This window comes from Monodelphis domestica, chromosome 7 (assembly GCF_027887165.1).
Source record: "Monodelphis domestica isolate mMonDom1 chromosome 7, mMonDom1.pri, whole genome shotgun sequence".
Lineage (NCBI taxonomy): Eukaryota > Metazoa > Chordata > Mammalia > Didelphimorphia > Didelphidae > Monodelphis > Monodelphis domestica.
This window is the reverse complement of record NC_077233.1, coordinates 136,037,314-136,051,546: the sequence shown is the minus strand read 5'-3', so window position 1 is coordinate 136,051,546 and position 14,233 is coordinate 136,037,314.

Sequence of the window (14,233 nt, the reverse complement as noted above, 5' to 3'; positions counted from 1 at the left end):
GGAACTATGCCCAAAGGGTGATAAAAGAATGCATGCCCTTTGATCTAGTAATACCACTGCTAGGTTTGCACCCCAAAGAGATAATAGGGAAAAAAGACTTGCACAAGAATATTCATAGCTGCACTCTTTGTGGTAGCAAAAAAACCCCTGGAAAATGAGAGGGTGTCCATCAATTGGGGAATGGCTGAACAAATTGTGGTATATGTTGGTGATGGAATACTATTGTGCTCAAAGGAATAATAAAGTGGAGGAATTCCATGTGAACTGGAAAGACCTCCAGGAAGTGATGCAGAGTGAAAGGAGCAGAACCAGGAGAACCTTATACACAGAGACTGATACATTATGACACAATTGAATGTAATGGACTTCTCTACTAGCAGCAATGCAATGACCAGGACAATTCTGAGGGACTTATGAGAAAGATGTTATCCATATCCAGAGGAAGAACTGTGGGAACAGAAACACAGAAGAAAAACATATGATTGATTACATGGTTCATTGGGGATATGATTAGGGATGTTGACTTTAAATGATCACTCTATTGCAAATTTTAATAATATGGAAATAGGTCTTGATTAATGATTAAAACCCAGTGGAATTGCTCATTGACTGTAGGAGGTGGGGAGGGTGGAGAGGAGGGAAAGAACATGAATCATGTAACCATGGAAAAAGATTCTAAATTAAATAAATAAATAAAAATGTTTAAAAGAATACAAACCATTCTCCAATTGACAAATGGTCAAAGGATATGAACAAGCAGTTTTCAGATGAAGAAATTAAAGTTATCAATAATAATGGAAAAATGTTCTAAATCCCTCTTGATTAGAGAAATGTATATTAAAACAACTCTGAGGTACCACCTCACACCTTTCAGATTGGCCAATATGACTGTATAGGAAAGTGATAAATGTGGGAGGAGAGGTGGCAGAATTGGAACACTAATGCTTTGTTGGTAAAGTTTCGAACTGATCCAACCATTCTGGAGGGCAATTTGTAACTATACCCAAAGAGCTATAAAGCTGTGCATACCCTTTGATCCTCTAATACCACTACTGGGTCTATATCTGGAAGAGATTTTTTATGAGTAGGGAAGGAAGGAGGACCTACTTGTACAAAAATATTTATAGCAGCCCTTTTTGGGATGACAAAGAATTGGAAACTAAATGGATGTCCATCAATTGGGAAATGGCTGAACAAATTGTAATATATGATAGTGAAAGGATGCTAATGTGCTTCAAGAAACAATGAGCAGGATGCTTTCAGAAAAAGCTGGACAGATCTACATGAACTGATACAGAGTAAAATAAACAAAACTGGGAGAACATTGTTTACAGGTAACAGGAATATTGTACAAGGATCAGCTGTGAAAGACTTAGTTACTCTCTACAATACAATGATTCAGGACAATTCTGAGGGACTTATGACAAAGAAAGCTATCTATCTCCAGAGAAAGAACTTTTGGAGGCAGAAGGCAGATCAAAGCAAACAGTTTTTCAGTTTACCTTATTTGGGGTTTTATTTTGGAATTTTGGTTTTATATGATTATTCTCTTACAACAATGAACAATGGAAATGGGTTTTTCATGATAATACATGTATAACCCAGATCAAATTACTTACCATCTCCAGGAAGGGGGAGGGAAGGGAGAGGCGAAGACAATTTGAATCTTATAACTTCAGAAAACTTATGTGGAAAATTATTACATGTCATTGGTAAAATAAAACATCTGTTAAGAGAATATGTATATATTCTTTATTATATAGAAGAGTTTCTCAGAAGGGGAGGGAGGAACTGAGAGAGAGACTGAGGAAAATTATGGTGGTATCTTAAAAAGGCAACTAAGACCTTATTTTTAAAAGATCACAAAGCTCTTGTCTCTCTTTGTATAGGTAAAACATCACTTACTGGATTTGATTGATGCATTGTTAGTTTTACTGATCTTTTTCTTCTCTTTTTTTTTGTTATAATGAATTGGTTCTTGAAGAAAGGAGGAGGAAGAGGAAGAGAGGAAGAGGAGAAGGAGGAGAGAGAGATTGAAAGAAGGTGAAGTAAAAACAAAATATATTAATATAACTTTTTAAAAATGATCATGATAAATAAGTATAATGGGTATTGTAACCTCCTGAAGTTACATATTAAAATTCTCATGGGTGGACACCTAAGAAGGAGATTGGAAACTGAGGGAAAATGGATAGAGAAGAGAAAGAGAGAGACAAAGGAATAAAGACTCAGAGACAAGGAGTTAACAAATCTGGGCTACATCTTGTCATACCCCTCTGATGGTATTGAGAGAGGGTACTACACATGCCTTCAAACTTTTATTGAAGAGTTTAGGAATGTGGAATGGGAGGTAGCCAATGAACGTGTGACATGGCATAGGCTTTAACACTGGCTCAATTGACAATCACATAATCAAAGAGGAGGAGGTTAAACAAACATGTGACTTGGCAAGGAATGTGGTCCAACAAGGTATGACCTAGGACCCTCTGGCAAATATTGTCCTGCCCAGGAATTCCTCTGTCCTTTGGATTGAAGATTTGGAAATACAATAACCAATAAGCAACATGACCATGAGTCTGGTATATGAACACATAAGATACAATATCAATACACCAATCATGCTTTCAAGATGCTAACATACCTGGTATGCTACAGGTATCATGTTGCTTATCTTTTCAATGGATGAGAATCTAAACTCAAAAAAATTTTTAAAGGTAAAAATGAATGAATAAATAAAAAAGAAAAAGAATGATCATTGGAAAACAGGATAGGTATTGCAGAACTGACAAATCTGAATTTCCAAAAAGAGGCAAGAGCATCAAGTCTGTGAACTATAGGCCAGTGAACTTGACCTTGATACCTGGCAAGATTCTACAGTATTATTAAAGTGTCGGTTAGTGAATATCTAGAAAAGGGAGCAATGATTTCTGATTCTTGATAAAGCTTGGCTTAATCCAGAACAAGCTGTGCCATCTAACTTTATTTCCTTTTCTGACAGAATTCCTAGATGGATAACCCAAGGGAATGTTTTAATATAATTCATCTTGATTTGAACAAAGCACATGATTAAGTCTCTCATGCTATTTCTGTAGACAAGGTGGAAGGATGTTGGACTTAGATGACAATATAGTTAGGTAGATACAGAATTAGTTAAATAGCTACTCTACAAAAAGTAGACATTAATGGTTTACTGTCAACTTGGAAGGTCTCTAGAAATGTGTGCCCAGGGATCTGTACTTGGGCTTTTGCTATTTCACAATTATAGTAAATTTGATAAAGTAATTATAACATTTGCAGATAACATAGAGAAAGAAGGGATGGATAACATACTAAATAACCTTGTCAGGATCAAAAAGATCTCAGGAGGCTAGAATATTGGACCCACTCTAAGGTGAAATTCAACTAGGAGAAACAAAGTTTTATACTTGGGTTCAAAAAACCATCTTAAGAAGTCAAAGCTCAGGGAAGCAAGGCCAAAAAGTCTAAAGGTGTTGGGACTACAATCTTAGGTTGACTTCATAGTGTGATATGACTGTCAAAAAAAGCTAAAGTGACATTAGACAACATTAAAAGAGACCAAATATCCAGGGAAGTCCTAATTCCATTTAGAACATCTGATATGTGTTTGGTTTGGGGTGCCACATTTAAGGAAAGTAATTAGTAAACTGGAGTGCACAATAGTGGGTTAACAGGAAAAGGATCTTAGTATCATGTTTTATGAGACTACATTAAAGAGGCTACTGGTTTTTATCCTAGAAAAATGAAAAATGGAGAAAGTGAAATAGGAATTAATAATTTCTTCTTCTCTGGAACTTTTCAATAAAGGTTGGATGACCACTTGTTAGGATATTTTAGAGGGAAATTTTGTCAAGGTAAATATTTGGATTAGAGGAAGTTCCATATGACTTCCAAACCTTATATTTTGTGATTTCTCCATATTATTATTCAACTGTGGATCCAGCCCAGTATCCAATTTCAGTATTTGAAGCAACTTGGATAGAGCACTGGGCCTAGAATCCAGAAGACCTGAGTTCAAAACCTGCCTCAGACACTTTTAGTTGTATGCCCCTGGGTAACTCACTTCACCTCTGTCTTCCTTAGTTTCCTCAGTTGTAAAATAAGGATATAAAAAAAGTATCTACCTCCCTGGGTTGTTGTGAGGCTTAAATGATATAATAATTGTAAAGTGCCTAGCAAATAGCAGACATTTAATAAATCTTTATTTCCTTCCTTTTTGTTTGAGATATGCATTGATGTGCTAATACATTGGACATCCCTTCCAGTCACATGCTATAATATAGTCAATAAGTGTTTATTTATTTTAATTTTTCCAAAGTGAATGGTTAGGCCAATTTCATCTAAGTTGTTCTTGTTTCATTATGGAGACTTTGAATTTTTCTGGGGCTCAATGCAGTTCATCATGTAGTTAATGTGTAATTAGAAAATTTTGTACCCTTGAACTATATCTCCCAGCATCCCTTTCCTCTTTTCCCCCACGTTTGTGTTTGTTACATGTGTATATAGTTCTGTAACTCTTCCCTAGCTCTCTCTTTTCCCCATGTGCAGGGCTGGGTGAGTTCTCTCTTTTGCTCTAGCCTTTTATTTTCCTTTTTGCTTCCAGTTATTATTAATAAATCTTATTAAATATAATACTTGGAGTATTTTGGATATTAATTTTTAATCTTACATTGGGGTGGGGATGGGGGGCTCCTCATAATGTAATGAAGAGTCCTCTTGGTTTTTCCAAGCCCAGCTGACAAAATCCCAGACTGTCAAAAGTGGTTAACAGAGACAATAAGGTTGTAAATTAAAGGTAAAGAAGTGTTTATGCTTTGTCACCCTTCTATGATATTTAAAGCAACTCCTCTGTCAAACTTGATTGAATTAGAGGAGACAATATTTTTCTAAGGCTACTACAGCTGTGTGCCCAAAATAATATTTTGTCCACCACCAGCTTGTTTTTCTCCCTGATAAAGAAACCCCTAAAATAATATTTTGTCCTGACTCCTCTTCTGCAAATTGGCCAGCTTCAAGGAGGCTAGCCAGTATCTAGAACCTCACTCTCAGAAGGGCACTTTGGCGCTCATCTTCCCATTGTCCCCACTGCCATACCACTGTTACATTAGAATTATACTCTAACACTAACATGTTAATACTATGTGTCTAAGTTGCAAATTGGGTGTCCTGCCTCCCCACCACTCTCTCTTCCCTATTTGTCAACAAAACTTTGTAATTAACTGATTCCCATTGCTTTATATTTTATTCTCAGCATTTGAGCTCATTAATGGATTATCTCTAGAGGGCTGGCTCACTCCTTAGACATAAGCTGGGTAACTGAACAAGAACTTAACTTGTTAATAGCTTCACCTTCAAACTTGGTGCTTTAAGCCCAGTGGTAGAAAGCAAGCATCAACAGGTGAACCCTATATACTCCCAGAAAGGACTCCATTATGCAAGAATTCCAAAATGATAGAACATTCATATACCATAATTTGTTCAGTCATTCCCCAGTTGATGGTGATCTATTTTGTTTTTAGTTTTTTGTTACAACAAAAAGTGCTATTATAAATATTCTTGTACATATGCATCCTTTCCTTCTGTCCTTGACCTCCTTATAGTACATCTCTATTAATATTTTCTCTAGGTCAAAGGGTATGCATAGTTTAGTGACTTTTGGAGTATAACCCCAAACTGTTTTCCAGAAGAGTTGAACAAATCCACAGTTCTACCAACAGTGCACCTTTATGCCAGTTCTGCAATAACTACTCTTTATTCATTTTGTTATCTAAAAGAACTGAACCTGAGTCCCCTTTCTCCCACCTTTGCAAAGAAAGATATTAGATTTACTATTTGGTCTCCTTTGGAGTGAAACTTGATCATTCTCATTTCCAACCATTCAGATTCAATTGTTTTGTGGTTATTCTTTTTCATTTCCATTGTTGTAAAAAATGTATATTATAGAGATTGTTTTCCAGGTCTCAATTACTTCATTTTGCATCAGTTTATATGAATCTTCTCATGCTTCTTTGTATTCATTTTTTCTTATAGAACAACAATATTCCATTGTGCTCAGATACTACAGTATTAGCTATTCTGAAACTGATGGATGTCACTTTGTTTACTGTACTTTTGTGTATTGGTGGTGGGGTTGGGTGGTCAGCCAAGCTGTTTAGCCACTGCTATTTATCCTTTTTTTTTCTTCTCTGCTATTTATCTTTGCTCTACTACTAGTTCATTGCCTAGATGTGGTCCCTGGTGTAAACATTTTTATTTTGCTCTACGAAGTTTGTAGCATATCAGGCATCTTAGCATCTTGGAAGTGTGACTGATGTATTGATATTGTATCCTGTGTATTCATTTACCAGACCCATGGTCAGATCACTTAATGTTCATTGTAAGGAAAGGGACAATCCAAAGGACTAGCACAAAGGACAAACAAATTCCTGGGCTGGGCGTTGACAGCCAGTGTCCTGGCTTGGACTACATTAATTTACAAAGCACTGGTTGGATTAATCTCCTCCTCTTTGATTCAGTCCTTGTCAATGCTACCAATGTAAAAACCTATATCATGTCACATATTCATTAACCACCTCCCACTTGACATTCCTAAGGTCCCAATAAAGGCTGGGGAACATGTGGGAGCCTTCTCTTCTCTTACACCTCTTGCTCTCACAGCCCTTGCTCTTGCTCTTGCTCTTGCATCTCTTAATCTTGCTATGGCCTATAATGGCCTCCTCATGTCTGATTGACTTACACAGCACAGCTGCCCCACACATCTCCCATTAATCTCTTAACCACCTGGTCCATGGGGGATGTCCCGGAGTCCTCTGCTCCATGCAGGTGCTCTTGTTTCTCATACTTATAATTTCTCCAGTTGCTTTCTCTTTCTAGAGAGGTAATTAAGGAGCTCACAACTGCCCAGGTGTTTTAACTTCTGGTCTCAGTCTTTATTCCTGCCTCTCTTCCTCTGACTCCCTGATTAGCTATTCTGGGTATGGATTCCAAGGCAGAGGAATGACTAGACAATTGGGGTTAAGTGACTTCCCCAAGGTCACATAGCTAGGAAGTGTCTGAGATCAAACTTGAACCCAGAACCTCCCATCTCTAGGCCTGGCTCACTCTCCACTGAGCCACCCAGCTGCTCCTCTTCTCATAATTTTTAATCCCTTTCTATCCTTTCACCTATTTCTGCTCAGGAATAAAAAGTGCCATAAATATGGGGTTTTGTATCACCCACTTAGCCCTTCTGATGTGTGATATAAATGTGGTGCTGTGCATAAATAAACGTCTCCCTAGAAGTAGCTTATTTCCAAGGGAAGGGTCTTATTCCCCATTAACACTTGGGAAAGTCTGATGCTACTAAGCCAGCAATAGCCATTAAGGCTGTATATTATTAAGTACTTTGGGAATATATGACATATATACATGTGTGTTTTATATATATATAAGTGTGTGTATTATAACCTGTGCTAGTCAAAATATGATTCTGTAATTCAGTGTTTGAGATCTGGGTTTACAAAGACAAAGTTCACTTGGGGGAACTTCTCACATAAAGCTTGGTTTATTTGGTCAATCATGTGAAATGGATAAAACACTAGATTTGGGGTCAGGAATTCAAATCCAAGTCTCAGACACTTAGTAGTTGTATGAAACTTGGCAAGTCACTCAATCTCTCAAAGCCTCAGTTGCCTCATCTGTAAATATGGGGAAAATAATAATAATAAGGATAGCATTGTTGTTAGGATTAGAGGAGCTACCGTGTACAATACCTTAGAAACCTTCAAATGCTATATACATGTTGGCTATTATCATTCTCTCATCTGGGGTTTCTTTTAGGGACATCAGAATAGAGCTTGGGTCCAAGTTTCCATAGGAAAAGGTAAAAGATTCTCAGTTCTTACCCCAACACATTCAGGCTAACAGGTATATTGAATAGAGGGCAAACTTTATTTGATCCAGAAGAAAACAGAACATACAAATGACTTAAACCTAAGCCCAGAAAGAGATGAAACTCTTCTTGGTTTCTGATGGGTCTCCACCTTTCCTGGGGACTTCTACCGTTCCTCGAGGGCTGTACACCACCCTGAAAACAAAAAAAGAATAATATTGTATTTGTTGTGAGTTTTTAAGAGTGTGCTCTTCTCCTTGGATGTGCCGTCCAAATAACTCACGGTACCAGTATGGGACAAGGTCCAGATTTGCTCTTCTGCTTCATGGCTCTGTCCCCTACTGCTCCTCAGCTCTTACTGTCCCTTCCCCTGATCCATGAACTTAGCATTTTCCAGGAATTCTTCCTTTATGTCTAGAAGCCTTAGTCCCACAATTACTCTGCTTGCTCTTTTTGTGGTGGCAGAAAATTGGAAACTGAGGGGATACCCATCAATTCAGGAATGGTTGAACAAGCTGTGGTATACTATTATAATGAAATACTGCTGTGCTATACAAAATGATGTGAGGGATAATTTAAGAAAGACCTGGAAAGACCTACATAAACTGATGCAAACTGAAGTGAGTAGAACCAGGAGAACATTGTATATAGAGTAACAACAATATATGATAAACATTAGTGAATGACTTAGCTATTCCTAGCAATACAGTGATACAAGAAAAATCTTAAGGATTTATGATGAAAAATACCATCCACTTTCAGAGAAAGAAGTGATAAGAGTCTGAATGCAGACGGAGACATACGATATTCCACTTTATTTCTTTGCTTTTCTTTCATTTATTCAAGTTCTCTTTCACAAAAGGACTAATATGGACAGATATTTTACACTATTACACATGTAAAATCTCTATCAGATTGCTTGCCTCTTTAGAGAAGGGGGAAGGGAGGGGAGGGAGAACCAGTGGGAATTTGGCTCAAACTTAAAGAAAATGAAGGTTAAAACACTGTTGTTTTTTCCATGTAGCTGAGTTTAAAAAAAAAAAAAATTAGTAAATAATTTAAAAATATTGTGATAAAGGGGCAGTTGGATGGCTCAGTAGATTGAGAACCAGACCTAGAGACGGGAGGTCCTGGGTTCAAATCTGACCTCAGACACTTCCTAGCTGTGTGACCCTGGGCAAGTCACTTAACCCCCATTGCCTAGCCCTTACTGCTCTTTGTGTGGCCATATCAGGAGCTCACAGGGTTAATAATTGCTCAAACCTTCAATGGAAAAATAATCAGTGGGGTTTCTACTAAAATTAACTAGGCATTGCTCAACAGACTATCTAGGAAGCACCCACAGCTCCAAACAGTGACCATTCCTTCCGGGGTTTCTGATTATCCTTATAACCTACTTTGGAATTTACTTTTCAAAAGATAGTAGAAGAATTTGCCAGGCTTCCAATATTCCAGATAACTTCTCAATCAAGAATCTTCTTTCTTTCATCTTTTCTATTTTCTTAGCAAATATTACAGAGACATAAAAAATGTGACCTTTGACTGTAAAAGAAATTTGTTATTAACCAAGTTATAGCAGACCTGATAACTCTGATGTAACCCACTGCATTGTTTGTTCTGTTTGTCTATGATATCAATCAGATAATCGATGAGTTTTGATGTGCTAATAAGAGCACTAGCCAAAAGCCCCTCAGGAGTGGAGGCAAGTAAGATTCTCTCTAAACCTAATACTGTGTTGGAGTCTTTTTTTCTTTTTTCTTCTTTCTCCTTTCTTAAATTCCACATTTCTTGCTTGAAGCTCCTCCATAGTTTAGAACCCTTCTCTGACCCTTTATGTTACATGGGCTGTAATGCTATTCCCCAACTGATGACCATCCCCTCAATTTCAATTCTTTGCCACCACAAAAAGACCTGCTATAAATATTTTTGTACAAGTAAATCCATTCCCCTTTTTTAATTATCTTTTTGGAATACAGACCTAGTAGCAGTAATACGGGATCAAAGGGTATGCACAGTTTTATAGCCCTTTTAGGCATAGTTCCAAATTGCCCTCCAGAATGGTGGGGTCAGTTCACAATTCTGCCAGCCACATCCCCTCCAACATTTCTCACTTTGCTTTACTGTGATACTGGCCAATATAATGGGTGTGAAGTGGTACCTCAGAGTTGTTTTCATTTGCATTTCTCTAATCAAGAGGGATTTAGAACATTTTTTCATATGATTATTGATAGCTTTGATTTTATCTGAAAATGGCTTATTTGCTGTGTTAACTTTTGCCAAGTCTGTCCTGGGTATACCTTTTATGTCAGTGTTGTCAAATACAAGTAGAAAAACAAGGACCACTAAACTGTACATAAAGATCTTTGCATGCCACATGTTGAATTACGAACATGATTAATATCTGTGTTTTCTCATATTTTTAGTTATTTAGTTAAATATTTATCAATTACATTAAAAAAAAAACAACCCTTACCTTTTGTCTTAGAATCAATGCCAAGACAGAAGAGCAGTAAGGGCTGGGGAATTGGGGTTAAATGACTTGCCCAAGGTCACATAGCTAGGAAGTATCTGAGATCACATTTGAACCCAGGATCTCCTGTCTTCAGTCCTGGCTATCTATCCACTAAGCCACATAGCTGCCCCTCTGATTACATTTTAATCTGTTTAGGCTACACTTGGGATGTTGTAGGCTCCCCGTGGCTGGCATATTTGATACTTCTCTATAGAACTCAATAACCTTGGGGCAGCTAGGTAGCAAGGTAGATGAAACAATGAGCCTGGAGGCCCAGGGTTCAAATATGACCTCAGATACTTCCTAATTGTGAGACCCTGGGCAAGTCACATAACTCTAGTTGCCTAGCTCTTCCTGCTCTTCTGCCTTTGAATCAATACTAAGATAGAGGGTAAGATTTAAAAAATAGAAAGAAAGTAAAGCTCAATAACCTTTAATTCCCTTATACTATATAACTCATTGAAGGGTCCTCTTACCCATATATTAATTTTCTAAAGGCATTTTTTCTTCATTGTAGCATACCAGGCATCTTAGCATCTTGGAAGTATGATTGATGTATTGATATTGTATCCTGTATATTCATTTACCAGACCCATGGTCAGATCACTTAATGTTCATTGTAAGGAAAGGGACAATCCAAAGGACTAGCACAAAGGACAAGCAAATTCCTGGGCTGGGCATTGACAGCCACAGTGTCCTGGCTCGGAGGACATTCATTTACAAAGCCCTGGCTGGATTAATCTCCTCTTTGATTCAGTCCTTGTCAATGCTACCAATGTAAAAACCTATATCATGTCATATATTCATTAACCACCTCCCACTTGACATTCCTAAGGTCCCCAATAAAGGCTGGGGAACATGTGGGAGCCTTCTCTTCTCTTATACCTCTTGCTCTTCCACTTCTTAATCTTGCTCTGGCCTATGATGGCCTCCTCATGTCTGACTGACTTACGCAGCACAGCTGCCCCACACATCTCCCATTAATCTCTTGGCCGTGTGGCCCATGGGGGATGTCCCAGAGTTCTCAGCTCCACTCATGTTCTCTTGTTTCTCATAATTTCTCCACTCCATTAGCTTCCACTAGAGGGTATCTACAGAGGAGCTCCCAATTGCCCAGGTGTTTTAACTTCTGGTCTTTGAGTCTTTATTCCTGTGTCTCTTGCCCTGACTGCCTTATTTATTTTATATCCATATTCCTCTAGCCTCCATTCTCCTTCTCAGGACACAGCCACAGATAAATTATATAGGAACATTATATAGGAATGGTTGGTGGATCCTATATTCAAAGTAACCCAGAAGAAGGAACTATCTTATTTCTCTCAATCCTCTTCTCTACATCAGTTTATTTGTGAAGAGATTAGACAAGAGGATTTCTAAAATCCTTTCTAACTCTAAATGTAGGATTCCTTTCTAGAAAATCCCAAGAGAAAAAGCATATACTGGAAAGGGAAAAGATCATTAAACTAGAGCTAGAGGGACCTCCCCTCTTAAAATTACTTGGTATAAGGGCAACTAGGTGGTTCAGTGGCTAGAAAGTCAGGAGATCCTGGATTTAAATGTGACCTCAGACCCTTTCTAGCCATGTGATTCTGGGCCAGTCATTTAATCCCCATTGCCTAGCCCTTATAGTTCTTCTGTAGCAATTCTAAGACAGAAGGTAAAGGTTATTAAAAAAAAAGTGTACTCTGCATAACTTTTTATGTATTCATCTGAATATACATTGTGCCCCTCAAAAGAATATAATATTTGTAAGCAACATTTATTTGATACTTTGTAGATATTATCTCCTTTGATCCTTACAAGAATCTTGTGACATAGATGCTATTATCATCCTCTTTTTTACAGATGAACTCCTATCCATGGCTATACAGCAATAAGTATCTCATTCAAGTCCAGCCTATCCTCAATTCAACTTCACTTTTCCCCCTAAAGTTTAATCTTTTATTTTTTTCTAATTACATGTAAAGACAATTGTTAACCTTTTTTTGTTCCAAATTATTTGAGTTCCAAATTCCCTCCCTCTTCTCCCCCCTCAGTGAAGTCAAGCAATTTGATAAAGCTTATTCATGTACAGTCTTGCAAAACATTCTTCCATAGTAGTTATATTGTAAAAGAAAACACAAATTAAAAAGAAAGTCAAAAAACAGTAAGCTTCTATTTGCATTCAGATTTCATCAGTTCTTTTTCTGGAGTTGGAGATCACTTTTCTTTAATGGTCCTTCAGAAATATGTTTTGAGTGATAATATGTATACAACCCAGATTGAATTGCTTGTCAGCTCCAGGAGTGGGCAGGGAAGAAGGGAGGAAGACAACATAAATCATATAATTTTGGAAAACCTGTGTGGAAGTTTGTTATTAAAATAAAATAAAGATAAAACTTAAAAAAAATAAAGGCCTTTCACAATCTTGCCCAATGATTTTCTGCCAGGGTAGAGAGTTGCCTTTATTTCCCCAGTGCCTAGCACAGTATCTACTGTGAATTTTAAAAGTCTCCATCTTGGTATAGCACCCAAAAATTGTGCACACCCACACTACACGGGCATGTGCTAGTCAATGACAAATCAGAAATAACTAACTGCCCACCTGGGCTGTCCTAAGCCAAGCTAGAGCCAACCATTGGCACTTGTGAGACACAGGAAGTGAGGTAGGGAACAGCCTCTGGAATTTGCTCACTTCCTGTGGGCTGTGGAGAGAGCTAGACGCCAGTTGGTGTTAGGAGCTTGGACAGGGAGGACGCCCACAGACAGCTTTCCTTCAGATCGGTCACGTGAGTTAAGGACTGATTCTTTCCACCTTGGCCCTTTGGGCCTAAAACTCCCTCTGCCTTGGTCAGAGGTTGAGTAGCCCCTTTCCCTTTTCTCTTCTCTCCTTCTCTCCCTCTCCTTTTCCCTACTCCCATTGTGATTAAACCTCCATAAACTCCATTCTGACTTGAGTGTTTCATTTTAGGAATTTCATAAGTAAATTCCTTGGCGGCCATTGTTCAATATTACATCAATCTTAAAAAGGTGAAATTTTAACCATTACAGTTGGCGACCACGAAGGGACAAAGAACTATATCAATCTTCTGATCTTCCTTTCTGATCTCCTTACTAATCACCTGGGAGAGGTCCCACCCTGGCTACCCCCTCCGGCTCTTGGCCCTGCTTTAGTGCTTCGAAGGTTTCTAGATCCTCAATAAATTTCCTGAATTTTCTTGCCATTTCACCCCACTTATTACTCACTCTGTCAGTCCTTTTACCAAATACCTTGGCTTAAAGACACAGCTGCCAGAACAGGTGAGTATAAAACACCTTTTCTCTCTTCCCTTTTCTCCTTAAGTTAAATTGTGGTCAACAGGGTTTTTTTTTCTTTTCTCCCCTTTGTCTCTCATTTCCATCTCCTTTTATGTTAAGGAGGTGGCTCAGTGGATTGAGAGGCAGGCCAGGCTTACCTAATCAACTGATTAGCAATGAGGAACCTCAGGAGAAGGAGCTCTTAGGAGCTCCTAGCCCACAAAAAAAAAAAAACAAAAGCAAAAAAAAAAGCTGAATACAGCTAGGGAGCTAACTTAAAACCCATTTTCCTGTTTCCTGGCCTTTCTAGTCTTAAAAATTTAAGTGAGCTTTGCTCAAGGAAGATAGCACATGGTCCTAGCAGTTTTAGCCTGAGGGCTAAAAAAGATTGCTGGGACCCTCCCATATATACACTTTATAAAAGAAGGAGTTTTAGCTCTACCTTTTGTTTACGGTCTATTCACTCCTAATCAGCCTTTTCATAGCTTCTACCTTCCTGCATAAGGCTTTTGTAACCCCTCCCAGAAGCTTAATAAGGAGAATTTACAACAGAATAG